Source organism: Camellia sinensis, chromosome 15 (genome assembly GCF_055761805.1).
Source record: "Camellia sinensis isolate YWXY chromosome 15, ASM5576180v1, whole genome shotgun sequence".
Taxonomy (NCBI): Eukaryota; Viridiplantae; Streptophyta; class Magnoliopsida; order Ericales; family Theaceae; genus Camellia; species Camellia sinensis.
Window position 1 is genome coordinate 119018746 of NC_138975.1, and position 21694 is coordinate 119040439.

Genomic DNA, 21694 nt, shown 5'->3' on the forward strand with positions numbered 1-21694 from the left:
TTTCATCTGGTTTTGGAAAGAAATGAGCTCATTTGAGCAAGCTTTGGAGCTTCAATTTGGTTTAAAACTCATGCATGACATGTTTGAATGTTGTTCTTGAAAATGGGTTTGAATATGGTTTTAATTGACTCACATTTGGGGCTTGAATTCATAAATTGAGCTTTGAAACTTGTTATACATTGAATTTAATGATGTTTTCCAGAATTTGGGCCCAAGAGGTCGAGTTTGGAGTGGTTGAATGCTTGGTTTGAGCTTGGGAGGCAAATCTGGAAATTCCAGATTTGGCTTCCTCGCTCGAGCGAAGGATTCCCCGCTCGAGCGAGCACCTTCGTCCAGGGCTCCGCTCGAGCGACCATCGAGCGACGATCGCGCGTAAAATTTCAGCATCCAGTACTTTTACTGTTTTGCAGACCGCTCGAGCGAAGGATTACTCGCTCGAGCGAAGCCTTTGATTTTGGACTTACGCTCGAGCGTAGAAAGTCTCGCTCGAGCGAGGCTCCTATTTTCAGCAAACTTTACGAAATGTTTTCTAAGTGTATTTTTGCCTCCTCATCCCATCCTAGGCATTCTTAGGCCTAGTTTAAGGCATCTTGATGAAGATATCATTGTAGAACACACCAAGGCAAATTAGGGATTAAGTTATGAGATTTCCCAACTGTGTAGCTTAGTGTGTTCAACTGGTGAACTGTGTAGGGTTGGCAACTGGGGAGACACGCTCTAGCATACTGTAGCCCAGAACTCTGTGAGTAACAATTGTGTAAAGATATGTTCAACTGATTATCTTCTGAATACTGAACTGAACTGTTTACTGAACTGGTATTATTTACTGAATGAATGTATGTCCTTTATTTCTGAACTGTACTGTGGCATCCTTAGTATCTACGGTTTACTGTTACTGTTACTGTTACAGAGATCTCTGTCGATTCCCTCGTGGAACCACTACTGTTTACTGACTGATGGCCATCATTACTGTTCGGTCTTTTAAGACCTACTGTTACTGTTATGCTAATGGATGTACCACATATGACTGTTTACTGTACTGAACAACTGAATGACTGATTGAAATGAACTGTTTTCATACTGTAAGGACATTCATTCTTAACCTCTTTACATATTGTGTTATTCACTGGGCTTTAGCTCACTGCTCATATATATATGTAGGTGTGCAGGCACCAGACCGCAGCTAGAGGCGTCAGGGTTACTCCAGTTTTGTCAAGCCAGCCTTTGTGCCTCACTGCGAGGTTCCGAGCCTACTGTTAAGGCTTAGGGGTGTTTTAGAATTTTCCCCCGCCTGTCTTCTGTACTGTCTAACTGTTTTGTATAGACTGACTGTTTACTGTACTGTTATACAGGGATTAGGTCCCTGTACTGTGTGACTGTTAATTTTGTATACTGTATTGTACAGACGGAATGTTTTCTGTACTGTTACAGGGGGTTGAGTCCCTAGTTAAATGGATGTGAATATTGTGTATACTGTTCTGTACCGTTTTTGTATAATGTATGAAAAGCCTTTTTGCATACAGACTGTCACAGCTCAATGGACACTATTTATTTACTGTATTGGCTTCCGCCAGGCCCTGTACTCTGTTTCACTGTATTACTGTTCAGCAGGCCTTCGGTAATCTCGGATTACTGGCCGGTTACGGTGCTAAACCCATAGGGCCGGGTTTGGGTCGTGACAGAGTGGTATCAGAGCGATACTTACCACGAGTTATACCGCACACACGTGTCCAAATGAGCTATAGGGTGTCCTAGAAAAGTGATTAGGGCATCTCATGAGCATGATAAGTGTGTGGTTATGTTATGACTGAATATCTGTTAATGTGTTAAACTGGTAAACAAATGACTGCTTATGTTTAAAACTGTTATAACTGCTTATAGTGAAATGGACAATGCAAATGAACCTGAGTCCTCATCTACTGAGGCAAGAATGGAAAGAATGATAGAACTGATAACTGCTAGACTGGAACAACAACAGAACCAACAGCCCCCACCTCCTCCTCCGGTACAGCCGGAACCTAATGCGATTGCGGATGATGGGGATATTATTGCTCTTACCCAGAAGTTCAGCAAAATGAAACCGCCATCCTTTCAGGGAGGCCTTGAACCGCTAAAAGCTGAAGCTTGGGTTCTGGAAACAGAGAAATTATTTGAAGTGTTTCCGTGCTCAGAAGCGAACAAAGTACTGTTAGCTACCTTCACCCTACAAGAAGAGGCTAGAAGGTGGTGGATGTTAATCCGTGAAACAAACATTGTTATGACTTGGGCTCAGTTCAAGGAGTCCTTCTTTGAAAAGTACTTCCCTCAGTGTGTTAGGGATAGGAAAGTAACTGAGTTTGAACAACTGAAGCAGGGCACAATGTCCGTTGCAGAATACGAGACGAAATTTACTGAACTTGCCCGTTATGCACCGCACATGGTGGATACTGAATATAAGAAGGCCAGAAAATTTGAAGGTGGCCTTAATGTGGCAATACTTGACCGGATAAATGTTTTGAAACTACCAACTTTTGTGGGTGTTCTCGACCGGGCATTGATGGCCGAGTCAAACATTGCAGCAGTGAAACAATCTGAGACACCAACAACTGAATGGCATGGTAAAAGGCAGGGTTTCAAATTTAAGAAAGGCAAGCACAACCCAGCCAACAAGAAACAGAATACGGGGACAACAACTAGCCTCAGTCAAGGGAGTGGATTCATACCACCCTGTCCTGAGTGTGGCAAGAAGCACAAGGGAGTCTGCTACAGAATATCTGGAGCCTGTTATAGGTGTGGCAAGGTGGGCCACATGGTTAAAGACTGCCCCTCTGCTCCACAAGCCAGTGGTAAAGCTGCACCAAGCGCAGCAGCATCAAATGCTCCACCAAAGCCTAACCCCAGAGTTACGGGGAAAGAGCCTGTGAGGCAAGGCCGAGTGTTCGCACTAGTACCGGGAGATGTGCAGAATACCGAGACCGTTGTGTCAGGTATTCTCTCTATTTGTGCACAAAATGCATATGTATTAATTGATTCGGGGTCTACGCATTCTTATGTATCATATGCTTTTTCACGGAAATTGGATAGACCCTTAGAACCCATGAACTATCTGCTAGCCGTATCATCACCCGTAGGGGGATCCATGACATGTGCTTATATGTACCCCGCATGTGAAATTATTGTTGGGGATATGCATCTGTTTATTGATTTACTGCCATTGAACATTGATCATTTTGACGTAATATTGGGGATGGATTGGTTACAAAAATATCATGCCACTATTGACTGTGTGACCAAGCAAGTTGTTTTCCGTCCACCTGGTTTGCCTGAATTTGTGTTTAATGGGAGTGGAGTAGTACCTCCTCCGTATTTGATTTCGTCAGTGAAAGCTGTTAAATTAATTAGAAAGGGGTGTAAAGGATATCTGTGTTCTGTACTGACTGTGTCTACTGATGATAGTGTTAAAACTGATGTGAATTGTATTCCTATAGTCAGGGAATTTCCAGATGTTTTTCCAGATAATCTTCCAGGGGATTTGACTGACAGGGAGATTGAATTTACCGTTGATGTGATTCCCGGAACACAACCAGTTTCTAAAGCTCCCTACCGAATGGCTCCAACTGAATTGAAGGAACTAAAAGTGCAATTGCAAGAACTGTTAGATAAAAAGTTCATCAGACCTAGCACTTCGCCATGGGGTGCTCCTGTTTTGTTTGTCAAGAAGAAAGATGGCTCACTGAGACTGTGCATCGACTACCGTGAACTGAATAAGGTAACTGTAAAGAACAAATACCCATTGCCACGCATTGATGATTTATTTGATCAGTTACAGGGTGCACAAGTGTTTTCTAAGATTGATCTCAGATCGGGGTATCATCAACTGAAGGTTAAACCGGAAGACATCGATAAAACTGCTTTTAGAACGAGGTATGGACATTATGAATTTCTAGTTATGCCTTTTGGAGTCACGAACGCACCAGCTGCTTTTATGGACCTCATGAACAGAATTTTTAAACCGTACCTTGATGACTTTATTGTTGTATTTATCGATGACATATTGATTTACTCCAAAAGCATAGGACAGCATGAACATCATCTGAGACTTGCCCTACAAACCTTAAGAGAACAGAAACTGTATGCTAAACTGTCTAAATGTGAATTTTGGCTTGATCATGTTATGTTTTTGGGGCATGTTGTTAGCAAAGATGGAATTTCTGTTGATCCGCAGAAAATTGAAGCTGTGGTGAACTGGCCTAGACCAACAAATGTGACTGAAGTCCGAAGCTTTTTGGGATTGGCTGGATATTACAGAAGATTTGTCAAAGATTTCTCCAAAATTGCCCTACCATTGACTCAGTTAACTCAAAAGGGGACATCATTTGACTGGACCGACCAAAGAGAATCTGCTTTCCAGGAGTTGAAAACTCGACTTGTGACTGCACCAGTTTTGACTTTACCCTCAGGTACGGATGGTTATTGTAACAACCCTCATACTGTTTACCGACTTATGACTGATTGATTACCGATAACCATCGATTATCGTTAAAACTGAACTGATCGTGACTGATAATGGGACGGGTAAGAGTACTGAACTGACTGACTAAAATTGGAAACCGAATTGATGGAGTATATGTTAGCTGAATTGCATTCTATCTGTTTGATTGTATGATTATCTGTTCATGCTTATATGTTTAAACTGCTAATTGAAGGCCTTATCGGCGGCCGAACTGGGAATTGATTAATGTTTTATGATCTTCGTAATTAATGTGATTTTATGGTGTATTTACCTGAAAACTGATTAGGTATGATTAAATTAGATTAAATTAAGCTAATTAAAGAGTTGGACTTAATTACCATTTTGCCACCCTTAGTAGCCCACTCAATATAACCTATTTGAGCCTCAATATACACTTAGGCAACATTTTGCTCAGCCATTTTCTTGCTCTAGCCGACCAAGAGAGGGAGAGAGTGAGAGAACTTGGAATTCATCTTGAAGAATTGCTTGGATTGAAGTGTAGATTCCACATTGAGCTTCCCTATCCTAAATACAAGACTTAAGGTAGCTCCATTGTCTTCTTGTTCATGTTTTGAGTGGATTCTTGCATGGTTCATGTCATATTGATGGAGTTTAGAGCCAATCATGGGTTAGATGTTGAATTGAAGCTTGATTGTTGCATGCATGTTGCCATTCTTGAGTTTTGAGGTTGTAAGTTCATGTTTCCTCACATGCATGTTCATAATTTTGTAATGGTCCATGATTTCATCATGTTTTGAAAAGAATTGGCTCTTTAGAACATCAAATCGAAGCTTCAAAGTGGTTTGAATTCATGCATGTTGCATGTTCATATTGTTCTTGAAATGGATTTGAAATTGGGTTTGAATAAAACACCCTTGGGCTTTGATCTCTCAAATTGAGTTTTGAACCATGTTTAACTATGAGTTCACATGTGTTTTCTGGAAATTTAGCCCAAGAGGTCGAGTTTTGATGCTTTTGAACTTGGTTTTGAGCTTGGAGGTGCAATCTGGGTTTTCCAGATTTCGCATTTCCGCTCGAGCGGGGGAAATGCCGCTCGAGCGTGGAATCCGAGCATCCAGCATCTTGCACTGTTTTACAGTCCGCTCGAGCGGAAGATTGGGCGCTCGAGCGGAGTCATGTCTCAAGCTCGAGCGGGCGTCGAGCGGGGATTTCACCCATCCAGTACTTTTACAATACGCTCGAGCGGGAAAGTTTACGCTCGAGCGTGTACCTTTGTTTGCCTGTACGCTCGAGCGGGGAAACCTGCGCTCGAGCGGGACTCTGTTTTTCTGAAAATCCTGAAAATGCTTTTAAATGTGCATCTTTGCATCCTCATCCCATTCTAGGCATTCTTAGGCCTAGTTTAAGACATCTAGATGAGGATATCGTTGTAGAACACACCAAGGCAATTTAGGGATTAAGTTATGATATTTCCCAACTGTGTAGCTTAGTGTGTGTTCAATCTGTTCACTGTGTAGGGTTGGCGACTGGGGAGACACGCTCTAGCTTACTGTAGCCCAAACTCTGTGAGTAACAATTGTGTAAAGATATGTTCAACTGATTATCTTTGAATACTGAACTGAACTGTTTACTGAACTGGTATTATTTACTGAATGAATGTATGTCCTTTATTTCTGAACTGTACTGTGGCATCCTTAGTACCTACTGTTTACTGTTACTGTTACTGCGACAGAATTCTCTGTCGGTTCCCTCGTGGAACCACTACTGTTTACTGACTGATGGCCATCATTACTGTTCGGTCTTTTAAGACCTACTGTCACTGTTATGCTAATGGATGTACCACATATGACTGTTTACTGTACTGAACAACTGAAATACCGATTGAATTGAACTGTTTTTCATTACTGTAAGGACATTCATTCTAAACCCCTTTACGCTTTATGTTATTCACTGGGCTTTAGCTCACTGCTCATATATATATGTAGGTGTACAGGCACCAGATCGGAGCTAGGAGCGTCAGGGTAACTCCAGTTTTGTCAAGCCAGCCTTTGTGCCTCACCGCGAGGTTCCGAGTTGCCATGCTATGGCTTTGGGGGTGTTTTGTTTGTTTCCCCCGTCTGTCTCCATACTGTTTGGATTACTGTATAGACTGACAGTTGCTAACTGTACTGTTATCAAGGGATTAGGTCCCTGTACTGTGTAACTGTAAATTTTGTACAGACTGTACTGTTTGTATATGTATGAATGCATGAAAAATCTTTTTGGCATACAGACTGTCACAGCTCATTGGACATTGTTTAATTACTGTATTGGCTTCCGCCAGGCCCTGTACTCTGTTTTACTGTATTTACTGTTAAGCAGGCCTTCGGTAATCTCGGATTACTGGCCGGTTACGGTACTAAACCCATAGGGCCGGGTTTGGGCTGTGACAGAGTGGTATCAGAGCGATACTTAACCACGAGTTATACCGCACACACGTGTCCAAATGAGCTATAGGATGTCCTAGAAAGTGATTAGGGCATTTCATGAACTTGAAAAGTGTGTGGCTATGTTATGACTGAATACATGTTAATGTGATAACTGTTTAAATATGCAACTGTTTATGTTACAATTGTTATAACTGTTATAACTACTTATAGTGAAATGGACAATGCAAATGAACCTGAATCCTCGTCTACCGAGGCAAGAATGGAAAGAATGGAAAGAATGATAGAACTGATAACTGCTAGACTAAAACAACAACAGAACCAACAGCCCCCACCTCCTCCACCTCCTCCTCCGGTACAGCCGGAACCTAATGTGAATGTGAATGATGGGGATATAATTGCTCTTACCCAGAAGTTCAGCAAAATGAAACCGCCATCCTTTCAGGGAGGCCTTGAACCGTTAAAAGCTGAAGCTTGGGTTCTGGAAACAGAAAAATTATTTGAAGTATTTCCGTGCTCAGAAGCAAACAAAGTATTGTTAGCTACCTTCACCCTACAAGAAGAGGCTAGAAGGTGGTGGATGTTGATCCGTGATACAAATACTGTTATGACTTGGGCTCAGTTCAAGGAGTCCTTCTTTGAAAAGTATTTCCCTCAGTGTGTCAGGGATAGAAAGGTGACTGAATTTGAACAGCTGAAGCAGGGCACAATGTCCGTTGCCGAGTATGAAACCAAATTTACTGAACTTGCCCGTTATGCACCGCACATGGTGGATACTGAATATAAGAAGGCCAGAAAATTTGAAGGCGGCCTTAATGTTGCAATTCTTGACCGAATAAATGTTTTGAAACTACCGACTTTTGTGGGTGTTCTCGACCGGGCATTGATGGCCGAGTCGAACATTGCAGCAGTGAAACAATCTGAAACACCAACAACTGAATGGCATGGAAAAAGGCAGGGTTTCAAATTCAAGAAAGGCAAGCACAACCCAGCCAATAAGAAACAGAACACGGGATCAATGACTAGCCCCAGCCAGGGGAGTGGGTTCATTCCACCCTGCTCTGTATGTGGTAACAAGCATAAAGGGATTTGTCACAAATTATCAGGAGCCTGTTACAGGTGTGGCAAGGTGGGCCACATGGTTAAAGATTGTCCTTCTACTCCGCAGGGCAATAACAAAGCTGCAGCCAGCGGCGCAACATCAAACGCTCCACCAAAGCCTAATACCAGAACTACCGGGAAGGAGCCCATGAGGCAGGGCCGAGTGTTCGCCCTGGTACCGGGAGACGTGCAGAATACCGAGACCGTTGTGTCAGGTATTCTCTCTATCTGTACTCAGAATGCATATGTACTGATTGATTCGGGGTCTACGCATTCATATGTGTCGCATGCCTTTTCACGAAAATTGAATAGACCCTTGGAACCCATGAACTATCTGTTAGCTGTATCATCACCCGTAGGGGAATCCATGACATGTGCTTATATGTACCCCGCATGTGAAATTATTGTTGGGGATATGCATCTGTTTATTGATTTACTGCCATTGAGCATTGATCATTTTGATGTAATATTGGGGATGGATTGGTTACAAAAATATCATGCCACTATTGACTGTGTGACTAAGCAAGTTGTTTTTCGTCCACCGGGTTTGCCTGAATTTGTGTTTAATGGGAGTGGAGTAGTACCTCCTCCGTATTTGATTTCGTCAGTGAAAGCTGTTAAATTAATTAGAAAGGGGTGTAAAGGATATCTGTGTTCTGTACTGACTGTGTCTACTGATAATGTTAAAACTGATGTGAATTACATTCCTATAGTCAGAGAATTTCCAGATGTTTTTCCAGACAATTTGCCAGGGGATTTGATTGACAGGGAGATTGAATTCACCGTGGACGTGATTTCCGGAACACAGCCAGTTTCTAAAGCTCCCTACCGAATGGCACCAACTGAACTGAAAGAACTGAAAGTGCAACTGCAAGAACTGTTAGACAAAAAGTTCATCAGACCCAGTACCTCACCATGGGGTGCACCAGTTTTGTTTGTCAAGAAGAAAGATGGCTCACTGAGACTGTGCATTGACTACCGTGAACTGAATAAGGTAACTGTAAAGAACAAATACCCATTACCGCGTATTGATGATTTATTTGATCAGTTACAGGGGGCACAAGTGTTTTCCAAGATTGATCTTAGATCGGGGTATCATCAACTGAAGGTTAAACCAGATGACATTGATAAAACTGCTTTTAGAACGAGGTATGGACACTACGAATTTTTGGTTATGCCTTTCGGAGTCACGAATGCCCCTGCTGCTTTTATGGACCTCATGAACAGAATTTTTAAACCATACCTTGATGACTTTATTGTTGTATTTATCGATGACATATTGATTTACTCCAAAAGTATAGAACAGCATGAACATCATCTGAGACTTGCCCTACAAACCTTAAGAGAACAGAAACTGTATGCTAAACTGTCTAAATGTGAATTTTGGCTTGACCATGTTATGTTTCTGGGGCATGTTGTTAGCAAAAATGGAATTTCTGTTGATCCGCAGAAAATTGAAGCTGTAGTGAACTGGCCTAGACCAACAAATGTGACTGAAGTCCGAAGCTTTTTGGGATTGGCTGGATATTACAGAAGATTTGTCAAAGATTTCTCCAAAATTGCTCTACCATTGACTCAGTTAACTCAGAAGGGGACATCATTTGACTGGACTGACCAAAGGGAATCTGCCTTCCAGGAGTTGAAAACTCGATTAGTGACTGCACCAGTTCTTACCCTACCTTCAGGTACGGATGGTTATACTGTATTTAGTGATGCTTCTCATAAGGGTTTGGGATGTGTTTTAATGCAGAATGGGAAGGTTATTGCTTATGCTTCCCGACAACTGAAACCACATGAAAAGAACTACCCGACTCATGATCTGGAACTTGCTGCAGTAGTATTTGCACTGAAAATCTGGCGTCACTATCTGTACGGGGTGACATGTGAAGTGTACACCGACCACAAGAGTTTAAAGTATTTCTTCACACAGAAAGAACTAAACATGAGACAGCGGAGATGGCTGGAACTGATTAAAGACTATGACCTACAGATATTGTACCATCCGGGAAAAGCCAATACCGTTGCCGATGCATTGAGCCGGAAATCGATTGGAAACTTAGCCTGTTTGCTTACAGGGCAGAAAGAGTTGCTTTGTGACCTTGAAAAATCTGAAACCGAAATTGTTTTACGAGAACAAGGTGGAATCTTAGCTGCTATTTCTGCTCAACCGGCGCTGATTGAGGAGATTAAAGAGAAACAACAACTGGATGACTTCTTGAAAAAGATCATCGAAGAAAGAGAATCTAAACCGAGACCGGGATTCAAATTTGAGAATGATGTACTGAAATTTCAAGAAAGACTGTGTGTACCAAATGATACTGAACTGAAAAGAAGAGTTCTGCAAGAAGGCCACAATTCGAAATTGTCTATCCATCCGGGGAATACGAAAATGTACCAAGATCTGAAACAGAATTTCTGGTGGCCGGGAATGAAGAAAGAAATTGCCGACTTTGTGTCCAAATGTCTTCATTGCCAACAGGTCAAAGCTGAACATCAACGACCTGCCGGACTATTGCAACCCCTACCCATACCAGAGTGGAAATGGGAGCATATCACGATGGATTTTATCGTCGGATTGCCTCGCTCCAGAAAAGGTATGGATTCAATTTGGGTTATTGTTGATAGACTAACCAAATCTGCTCACTTCTTACCTGTCAAGACGATTTATAATGCGGACAAATTGGCTGTTATCTATATTGATGAAATTGTAAGACTGCATGGAGTGCCTGTGTCTATTGTTTCTGACAGGGATTCGAAGTTTACATCGAGGTTTTGGCAAAGCCTACAAACTGCACTGGGTACTGAACTGAGACTGAGTAGTGCCTATCATCCTCAGACAGATGGCCAATCAGAAAGGACCATCCAAACTCTAGAGGATTTACTGAGAATGTGTGTCCTTGATTTTCAGGGAGACTGGGAAAGTCATCTGCCATTAGCTGAATTCGCCTACAACAATAGCTACCATTCGAGTATTGGCATGGCGCCCTTCGAGGCATTGTATGGCAGAAAATGTAGATCTCCAATTTGCTGGGCAGAAGTTGGAGATGGGCCTTTGCTTGGGCCCGAAATTGTTTATGAAACAACTGAGAAAGTGAAACTGATACAACAGAGACTGAAAACTGCACAGAGTAGACAGAAGAGTTATGCTGACGTCAGAAGACGAGACAGAGAGTATGATGTGGGTGATCACGTATTTGTGAAAGTGACACCGATGAAAGGCCAGACTCGTTTTGGAGTCAAAGGCAAGTTAGCGCCGAGATATGTCGGACCGTATGAGATTATTGAGAAAATCAATCCGGTGGCGTATCAAGTTGCGCTCCCTCCCGAAATGGAACACATGCATAATGTTTTCCACATTTCTATGTTAAGAGACTATCTCCGGGATCCCTGTCATGTAATTGAGCCTACTCGTGTAGTGTTGAGTGACGACTACACTTACGAGGAACGGCCTATGCAGATTGTAAATAGACGGATCAAGAAACTGAGGAACAAAGAGATCCCGCTAGTGAAAGTTGACTGGCAGAATGTTTTCTGGAAATACGAAAATGTACCAAGATCTGAAACAGAATTTCTGGTGGCCGGGAATGAAGAAAGAGATTGCTGATTTTGTATCCAAATGTCTTCATTGCCAACAGGTCAAAGCTGAACATCAACGACCTGCCGGACTATTGCCACCCCTACCCATACCAGAGTGGAAATGGGAGCATATCACGATGGATTTTATCGTTGGATTACCTCGCTCCAGAAAAGGTATGGATTCAATTTGGGTTATTGTTGATAGATTAACCAAATCTGCTCACTTCTTACCTGTCAAGACAATCTATAATGCGGACAAATTGGCTGTTATCTATATTGATGAAATTGTAAGACTGCATGGAGTGCCTGTGTCTATTGTTTCTGACAGGGATTCGAAGTTTACATCGAGGTTTTGGCAAAGCCTACAAACTGCACTGGGTACTGAACTGAGATTGAGTAGTGCCTATCATCCTCAGACAGATGGCCAATCAGAAAGGACCATCCAAACTCTGGAGGATTTACTGAGAATGTGTGTCCTTGATTTTCAGGGAAACTGGGAAAGTCACTTGCCCTTAGCTGAATTCGCCTACAACAACAGCTACCATTCGAGTATTAGTATGGCGTCTTTTGAGGCATTGTATGGCAGAAAATGTAGATCTCCAATTTGCTGGGCAGAAGTTGGAGATGGGCCTTTGCTTGGGCCCGAGATTGTGTATGAAACAACTGAGAAAGTGAAACTGATACAGCAAAGACTAAAAACTGCACAGAGTAGACAGAAAAGTTATGCAGATGTCAGAAGACGGGACAGAGAGTATGAAGTGGGTGATCACGTTTTTGTGAAAGTGACACCAATGAAAGGCCAGACTCGTTTTGGAGTCAAAGGCAAGTTAGCACCGAGATACGTCGGACCTTATGAGATTATTGAGAAAATTAATCCGGTGGCGTATCAAGTTGCGCTCCCTCCTGAAATGGAACACATGCATAACGTCTTCCACATTTCTATGTTGAGAGACTATCTCCAGGATCCCTTCCATGTAATAGAGCCTACCCACGTAGTGTTGAGTGATGACTACACTTACGAGGAACGGCCTATACAGATTGTAAACCGACGGATCAAGAAACTGAGGAACAAAGAGATCCCGTTAGTGAAAGTTGACTGGCAGAACCATGGTGGCGTGTATGCCACTTGGGAAAGGGAAGATAACATGGCTAAACGATATCCTGAACTGTTTCCACTGAATCCTGTTTTCTTCCAGAATGAAGGTAACTCGAGTTTAGGGGACTAAACTCTTTATAAGGAGGGGAGACTGTAACAACCCTCATACTGTTTACTGACTAGGGACTGATTGATTACCGATAATTACCGATTACTGCTAAACGGAACTGATAACTGACTGATAATTGAACTAAGTAAAGTACTGAACTGACTGATTGAAATTGGAATCTGAATTAACTGAGCATATGTTACTTAATTGCATTCTATCTGTTTGATTGTCTGATTATCTGTTCATGTTTATATGTTTAAACTGCTAATTGAAGGCCTTATCGGCGGCCGAATTAGAAACCGATTGATGTTCCGTGACCCTCATAATTAATGCGATTTTATGGTATATTTATCTGAAAACTGATTAGGTATGATTAAATTAGATTAAATTAAGATAATTAAAGAGTTGGACATAATTACCATTTTGCCACTTAAGTGGCCCACTACTTGGATCATCTTTGATTCTCATTATGCTCACACATACACATTTCATCAGCTCATTTTGAGCACACCACCGACTAGAGAGAGGGAGGTAGGGAGTTAGAGTGAATTCACCTTGAATTCCTTGGAAACTTGAAGAATTGCTTGGTAATTGAAGTGTATTTGCATATTTGAGCTCCCTCACTCCTAATTCTACAAGATTAAGGTAGGACATCCATCTTCTTGTTGCTGTCCTTGAGTTCATTCTTGCATGATTCATGTTAATTTGTAGAGCTAAGTCATGATTTGGTCCATAAATGATGGATTGAAGCTCATCTCTTGCATGCATGTTAGTATTATTGCATTTTGAGGTTAATTACATGGACATTAGTACATGCATGCTCATATTGTTGTTATAGACCATGTTTTCATCTGGTTTTGGAAAGAAATGAGCTCATTTGAGCAAGCTTTGGAGCTTCAATTTGGTTTAAAACTCATGCATGACATGTTTGAATGTTGTTCTTGAAAATGGGTTTGAATATGGTTTTAATTGACTCACCTTTGGGGCTTGAATTCATAAATTGAGCTTTGAAACTTGTTATACATTGAATTTAATGATGTTTTCCAGAATTTGGGCCCAAGAGGTCGAGTTTGGAGTGGTTGAATGCTTGGTTTGAGCTTGGGAGGCAAATCTGGAAATTCCAGATTTGGCTTCCTCGCTCGAGCGAAGGATTCCCCGCTCGAGCGAGCACCTTCGTCCAGGGCTCCGCTCGAGCGACCATCGAGCGACGATCGCGCGTAAAATTTCAGCATCCAGTACTTTTACTGTTTTGCAGACCGCTCGAGCGAAGGATTACTCGCTCGAGCGAAGCCTTTGATTTTGGACTTACGCTCGAGCGTAGAAAGTCTCGCTCGAGCGAGGCTCCTATTTTCAGCAAACTTTACGAAATGTTTTCTAAGTGTATTTTTGCCTCCTCATCCCATCCTAGGCATTCTTAGGCCTAGTTTAAGGCATCTTGATGAAGATATCATTATAGAACACACCAAGGCAAATTAGGGATTAAGTTATGAGATTTCCCAACTGTGTAGCTTAGTGTGTTCAACTGGTGAACTGTGTAGGGTTGGCAACTGGGGAGACACGCTCTAGCATACTGTAGCCCAGAACTCTGTGAGTAACAATTGTGTAAAGATATGTTCAACTGATTATCTTCTGAATACTGAACTGAACTGTTTACTGAACTGGTATTATTTACTGAATGAATGTATGTCCTTTATTTCTGAACTGTACTGTGGCATCTTTAGTATCTACGGTTTACTGTTACTGTTACTGTTACAGAGATCTCTATCGGTTCCCTCGTGGAACCACTACTGTTTACTGACTGATGGCCATCATTACTGTTCGGTCTTTTAAGACCTACTGTTACTGTTATGCTAATGGATGTACCACATATGACTGTTTACTGTACTGAACAACTGAATGACTGATTGAAATGAACTGTTTTCATACTGTAAGGACATTCATTCTTAACCTCTTTACATATTGTGTTATTCACTGGGCTTTAGCTCACTGCTCATATATATATGTAGGTGTGCAGGCACCAGACCGCAGCAAGAGGCGTCAGGGTTACTCCAGTTTTGTCAAGCCAGCCTTTGTGCCTCACTGCGAGGTTCCGAGCCTACTGTTAAGGCTTAGGGGTGTTTTAGAATTTTCCCCCGCCTGTCTTCTGTACTGTCTAACTGTTTTGTATAGACTGACTGTTTACTGTACTGTTATACAGGGATTAGGTCCCTGTACTGTGTGACTGTTAATTTTGTATACTGTATTGTACAGACGGAATGTTTTCTGTACTGTTACAGGGGGTTGAGTCCCTAGTTAAATGGATGTGAATATTGTGTATACTGTTCTGTACCGTTTTTGTATAATGTATGAAAAGCCTTTTTGCATACAGACTGTCACAGCTCAATGGACACTATTTATTTACTGTATTGGCTTCCGCCAGGCCCTGTACTCTGTTTCACTGTATTACTGTTCAGCAGGCCTTCGGTAATCTCGGATTACTGGCCGGTTACGGTGCTAAACCCATAGGGCCGGGTTTGGGTCGTGACACCACCCCTCATGATAGAGGCCTTAATGGAGAGAGTGAACCAACATATTCGTGTGGAGGAAGATAGCGCCTGTGCTAAAGCGAAATCTGGCACAATAGTAATGCCAGATAAAAGGACTACAGCAAAAGTCAACACGGTAGAGCAACCTAACAGGAATGGGCGAGGCAAGTGGGCCAACAGAGAGGACCCAGACAAAAGGAAGTTAAGAGTTTGCACTGCCATTACCACAATGTTCAAAAAACCAATCTACCAAATTCTCAGTGAGATACGCAACGAACCTTTCGTCCGATGGCCAACTAAGTTGGGAGAAGCACAAAAAGACTATGACGAGAGGCCCCGGTGCACCTTCCATGATGAAAAGGGGCATCGCACTGAAAATTGCATACCATTGAGGCAGCATTTGGAGGAGTTATAGTGGCAGCTGGGCACCTGGACCAGTACATAGAAGGAGGGACACAGCCAGCCCCCCAAAACCACAATAACCCAAACGAAATATCGGTTGATGCCTCACCTCAAGGCGTAATTAACGTAATACATGGAGTATTCGAACTTGAGTGGGTATGTGAGCTCAGGGGAATGATCAAAAAGGCTGAGCACTTAAGGGAGGTATTAAGTGCATAACCTGCCATCAAAAAAGGGAGAACAGAGGCCACAAATGTCATATCTTTTTCAGACAAAGATTTAGCGATGATATATTGTCCTCACAATGATGCACTGATTGTCACTCTACGTGTCAAGAATTTCGACATCAAGCGGATTTTGATTGACGAAGGAAGCTCATGTGAGATAATGTATTACAAATCCTTCAAACAACTAAAATTGGAGGACAAAGACCTGGCACCTGCAATATCTTCCCTAATCGGATTCAACTCAATGCCAGAGTGGCCAGTGGGCAAGATAATCCTCCCAGTTAAGGCAGGAACCATGACGAAACAAGTGGAATTCTGGGTATTAAAAGTCCCTTCCACTTACAACATAATTTTGGGAAAGACATGGTTGCATGCCATGCGATCGGTAGCATCAACCTACCATCAAGTATTGTGGTTCCCCAACGAAGCCAGAGTAATTGAAGAGGTCTTTGGAGACCAAATTATGTCCAAACAGTGCTTCGTCACAGTAAATGGCAGCCGCGCTGCGAAAGGGTATGTATAGATGGTGGAAAGGCCCGAGAGCAATGAACTGTTTGCAGATGTTGGCAAGGCAGCTGAACAAAAAGCAGTGGAAGACTTGGTACAGGTAATGATAGATGAAAAAGACCCAGAAAAGTTCTTTTTGCTCGGCTCGTCTTTGTCCAGCACTGAGAGAATAGAGGTCATGGAATTCTTAACCTCTAACATCGAAGTGTTTGCCTAGACACCGTATGACATGCTTGGCATTGACCCAAACTTCATCTGTCACCAACTAAATGTCCATCAAACTGTCAGACCAATTATACAGTGCACTCGCAGATCAGCAATCCACTATACCGAGATAGTGGTGGAAGAAGTGGGGAACCTGCTGGAGGCATGAGCTATCAGAGAAGTGCACTATCCCAGGTGGATCTCCAATACCGTTGTAGTACCAAAGAAGAACGAAAAATGGCGTGTCTACGTGGACTATAAAACAGTCAACAGGGCATGCCTAAAGGACAATTTTTCCCTACCACGGATAGACCAATTGGTAAACCTGACAGCAAGTCACAATCGACTTAGCTTCCTTGATACGTACAGAGGTTACCATCAGATCGCTATATATGAACCAGATTAGGAGGTCACATCCTTTACAACGCCTAGAGGATTGTATTGTTACAAGGTGATGCCTTTGGGCCTAAAAAATGCTGGGGCAACATTCCAATGGATGGTCACCAAGATGTTTGAACCATTGTTAGGCAGAACAATGAAGGCTTACATAGATGACATGGTGGTCAAAAGCAAGGATGAGAAGGACCATCTTAGGGACCTAGGTGAGATGTTTCAGATTCTGAAGAAGAACAAGTTGCGCCTAAATGCATCCAAATGTGCATTCGGCGTAGGATCGGGTAAATTCCTAGGCTTTCTGGTGACCAACCGAGGTATAGAAGCAGACCCTTCTCAGATCAAAGTAATCCATGATCTTGAGAGGCCCAACACAGTAAAAGAGGTGCAGCATCTCACTGGCCTTGCAGCTGCGCTCAACCGGTTCATAAGTCTGTCGTCAGACAGATGTCGACCATTTTTCCAAGAACTAAAGGCCAAGTTTGAGTGGGATGAAGAATGCGACCGCGCCCTAGAAAGCTTGAAAGAGTACATGTCTTCTCCACCGTTGCTAGTAATCCCAGTACCTGGAGAATAGCTCTTTTTGTACCTAGCAGTTTCATAGCACGCAGTCAGCGCAGTATTGGTCAGAGGGGAAGGAATCCAACACCTGTCCATCTTTTATGTTAGCAAAACCTTGCTGGGCGCAGAAACTAGGTACCTACCATTGGAAAAATTGGCCTTAGCCTTGATGATGGCCTCAAGGAAGCTGTCGCATTACTTCCACGCCCACACCATAATCATCCTAACAGCTTTTCCATTAAAAGCTTTGTTTGAGAGGGCGAACTTCTCTGGGCGAATCTTGAAGTGGGCAGTGGAACTAGGACAATTTGATATCAAGTTTCAACCCAGAACCGCAATAAAAGCCCAAGCTTTGGCAAACTTTGTAGCAGAATTTACACCAGGAAGTCATCACATCTGCCCAGTTGACTTGACTGGTACGACAGGAATGGAGACGGAAAGTGCCGCAGAAAATGCGCAACCCCTAAATCAGGATACCCAGCCGCATTGCAAACAACGCAGGCTTGAAGATTAAGAGGCAGGAATAAACGATGCCATTCCCAGTAAGGGCTCATCGACAAGTGAAGACTTGGGGCAGTCAGATAATAAAAAACAAAGCCCAACAGCAGCTAGAGACTTGGAAGAGAACAACACTTGCTGGAAGCTATTCGTCGAAGAGATGTGGAAGCTCTTCGTGGATGGGGCATCCAATAGGCATGGTGCAGGACTTGGCATAATCCTCATCTTACCAGATGGCCTAATAGTGGAACAAGCAGTCAACCTTGGCTTCCCAGCATCAAACAATGAGGCGGAGTATGAAGCACTCTTAGCAGGCCTAAAATCAGCACTCTTCATGCAGGCCACCGAGCTAATGGTTTACAGTGACTCCCAGCTAGTAGTAAACCGGATTTCAGGCGACTACGAAGCAAAAGATGAGAGGATGACAAAGTATTAAGAGTTAGTTAGAAAGGAAATCATGAAATTTGAAGTGGTTCAAATAGAGCAGATCGGCCGGGAAGAAAACAGCAGAGCAGATGAACTAGCAGGCTTTGCTTCAATGGCAGATACATCCATCCCACATCCATTACTGATCGACTTCCTACCAAGACCAAGCATTAAAGAACCCGAAGTAACTGAGGTATGTTGCGCCGAACTAGGCCCTTCATGGTTAGATCCCATTAGAGTATTCTTAAAAGACGGCGTCTTACCTGAAAAAAAGAAAAAAACCAACAAGACAAGAGCAAAGTCACAGCAATTTTGGCTCTCCCCATTAATGGCCTTATACAAAAAGTCCTTCACAGGACCTTACTTGAAATGTGTCCATTCTAGCAAGGTCGAGGCATTATTGTTCGAGATACATGAAGGCGTATGCGGAAGCCACCAAGGGGGAAGATCATTGGCCTACAGAATAATTTCGTAAGGATATTCGTGGCCTTACATGCAAGCAGATTCAGAGAAGTATGTCAAGAAGTGCGAGAAATGCCAAAAGTTCGCACACCAAATACATCGGCTAGCCAGAGAACTTCTACCATTAACTAGTCCATGGCCCTTTGCAATGTGGGGCTTGGATATAGTAGGACCACTTCCAACGACGCCCGGCAATAGAAAGTTCTTTCTTGCAGCAACGGACTACTTTACAAAATGGGTGGAAGCAGAAGCACTCGCCTCAATAAAAGAGAAAGATGTGAAGAAGTTCGTCTGACAGAATATCATCACTCGGTTTGGCATACCCAAGGTCCTAATATCAGACAACGACACTCAGTTCGATGGAAAAATTTTTAGAGGCTTTTGTGAGGAGTACAAGATAGAATTCTACAACTCTACACTAGCATACCCCGAAGCAAATGGCCAAGCGGAATCATCAAACAAAGTCGTCTTAGATGGATTGAAGAAAAGGCTGGAGAAAGCAAAATGCAAGTGGGTTGAGGAGCTCCCTCATGTTTTATGGGCTTACCGTACCACGCCTCGGCGGTCAACTAGAGAAACACCTTTTTCCTTGGCCTATGGCATGGAAGCAGTAATCCCACTGGAAGTTGACCTTCCCACCATTAGAAGTGAAAATTTTGACCCAGATTTAAATAGAGAAGCCATAGCCTTGGAACTCGACCTTGCGAAAGAGAGAAGAGAAAGAGCACTGGTTCACATCGCCTCATACCAGCGAGAGTTATCCAGAAAATATAACAAGACAGTACATTCGAGGCAATTCAAGATTGGAGATTGGGTGCTGCGCAAAGTAATGGGAAACACCCTGGTACTCAGAGATGGCAAGTTAGGGCCTAATTGGGAAGGACCTTACAAAGTGGTTGGATTAGTAGGAAAATGGGCATACCACTTGGAAGATAGAGACAACAAGGCCATTCCCAGGCCATGGAACACTGCCAATTTCAAACTATTTTATTTTTAACTTTTCTTTAACGTACTTGTAGTTTTTATTTTCTTTTTTTCAATAAAACAAGTAGTTTTCTTTTCAGCATAATTGTTTTCTTCTGTAAAAGTAGTTTAGTGAGCTAGGGGCAATGAAATCAGAGTTGGTCGGAATAACCAACTTTGAGTTCTTTTCAGCCAAGATCAGGATCTAGGTTGAAGAGGTTGGCTGGAAAAATCAACACTTACTTCTCTTCAGCCGAGATTAGGATCTAGGCTGAAGAGGTTTGGCAGGACTAACCAAACACTTGGCTCTAGGTTGGCAGGAATAACCAATACTGAGCTCTCTTCAGCCGAGATTAGGATCTAGGCTGAAGAGGTTGGCTGGAAAAACCAACACTTACTTTTCTTCAGCTGAGATCAGGATCTAGGCTGAAGAGGTTTGGCAGGAATAACCAAACACTTGGCTCTAGGTTGGCAGGAATAACCAACATTGAGCTCTCTTCAGCCGAGATCAGGATCTAGGCTGAAGAGGTTGGCTGAAAAAATTAACACCTACTTCTCTTTAGCCGAGATTAGGATCTAGGCTGAAGAGGTTTGGCAGGAATAACCAAACACTTGGCTCTAGGTTGGCAGGAATAACCAACATTGAGCTCTCTTCAACCGAGATCAGGATCTAGGCTGAAGAGGTTGGCTGGAAAAACTAACACTTATCTCTCTTCAATCGAGATAAAGATCTAGGCTGAAGAGTGGTTGGCTGGAATAACCAACTTTAAGTACTCTTCAACCGAGATAAGGATCTAGGCTGAAGAGTGGTTGGCTGGAAAAACCAACACTTATCTCTTTTCAGCCGATATAAGGATCTAGCCTAAAGAGTGGTTGGTTGGAATAACTAACTTTAAGTACTCTTTAGCCGAGATAAGGATCTAGGCTGAAGAGTAGTTGGCTGGAATAACCAACTTTAAGTACTCTTCAGCCGAGATAAGGATCTTCAGCCGAGATAAGGATCAAGGCTATAGAGTGGTTGGCTGGAATAACCAACTTTAAGTACTTTTCAGCCGAGGTAAGGATCTAAGTTGAAGAGTGGTTGGCTGGAATAACTAAACTTTGGGTACCTTTTAGCCGAAATAAGGATCTCGGTCTGACCAAACAGATTATAATGTTTCAAGACCGAGATAAGTATCTCGGCGAGAACAGAAAAGTAAAACTGAATACAAATTATAGTTGAAAAATAAGTGCAGATATGGAACAGACTGAACAAAAAGAACAAGATTTTCATTCAAAATTCAAATCAACAGTACAAAAGGTGGGGCCCCAGCCCGGTTAAAAAGTTCTTACAGTTAGCATCTAAAGAAAAGAAAATATAGGATCAAGCAAAAAGGTCGTCGAGATCCGCATCCAGATCAACTCGAAGCCCGGTTTCAGTAGGTAGCTCGGTCACATTTTCAACCAAGTCTTCCACCGGTGGCTCCACCTGAGCTGACTGAACAACGGGATCATTGGCGACAACCGGGGCATTATTGGGTTCTAGGGACTCTTATTCTTCCTTAACTTGAAGAATTTTTGCTGAATAACATTGGCATACTCCACTATATAGCCCGAGATGAAGTGAGGAGGGGGATTCTAGAATACCTCGGTTTCTTTCCCTTGACCGAGCTTAAAGATGGTTGCCTTCCACCCACACTTTAAGAAAATGTCTTTGGTAGCTTTGCACTACAAGACATATGTGGCTTCGCCCTCCTTGTAACCGCGGTCTTCCGCGTCCTCCATC

At 42.7% G+C, this 21694-nt stretch overlaps 1 long non-coding RNA gene across 1 annotated transcript; it reads left to right on the top strand.

The window, feature by feature from the left end:
• Positions 1-5849: 5849 nt before the first annotated feature.
• On the top strand, positions 5850-6720 carry LOC145812908 (uncharacterized). The gene is made up of 2 exons (XR_014356322.1): positions 5850-6018; positions 6439-6720. It is a non-coding gene; the product is annotated as an uncharacterized LOC145812908 (long non-coding RNA).
• The last annotated feature ends 14974 nt before the right edge of the window (positions 6721-21694 follow it).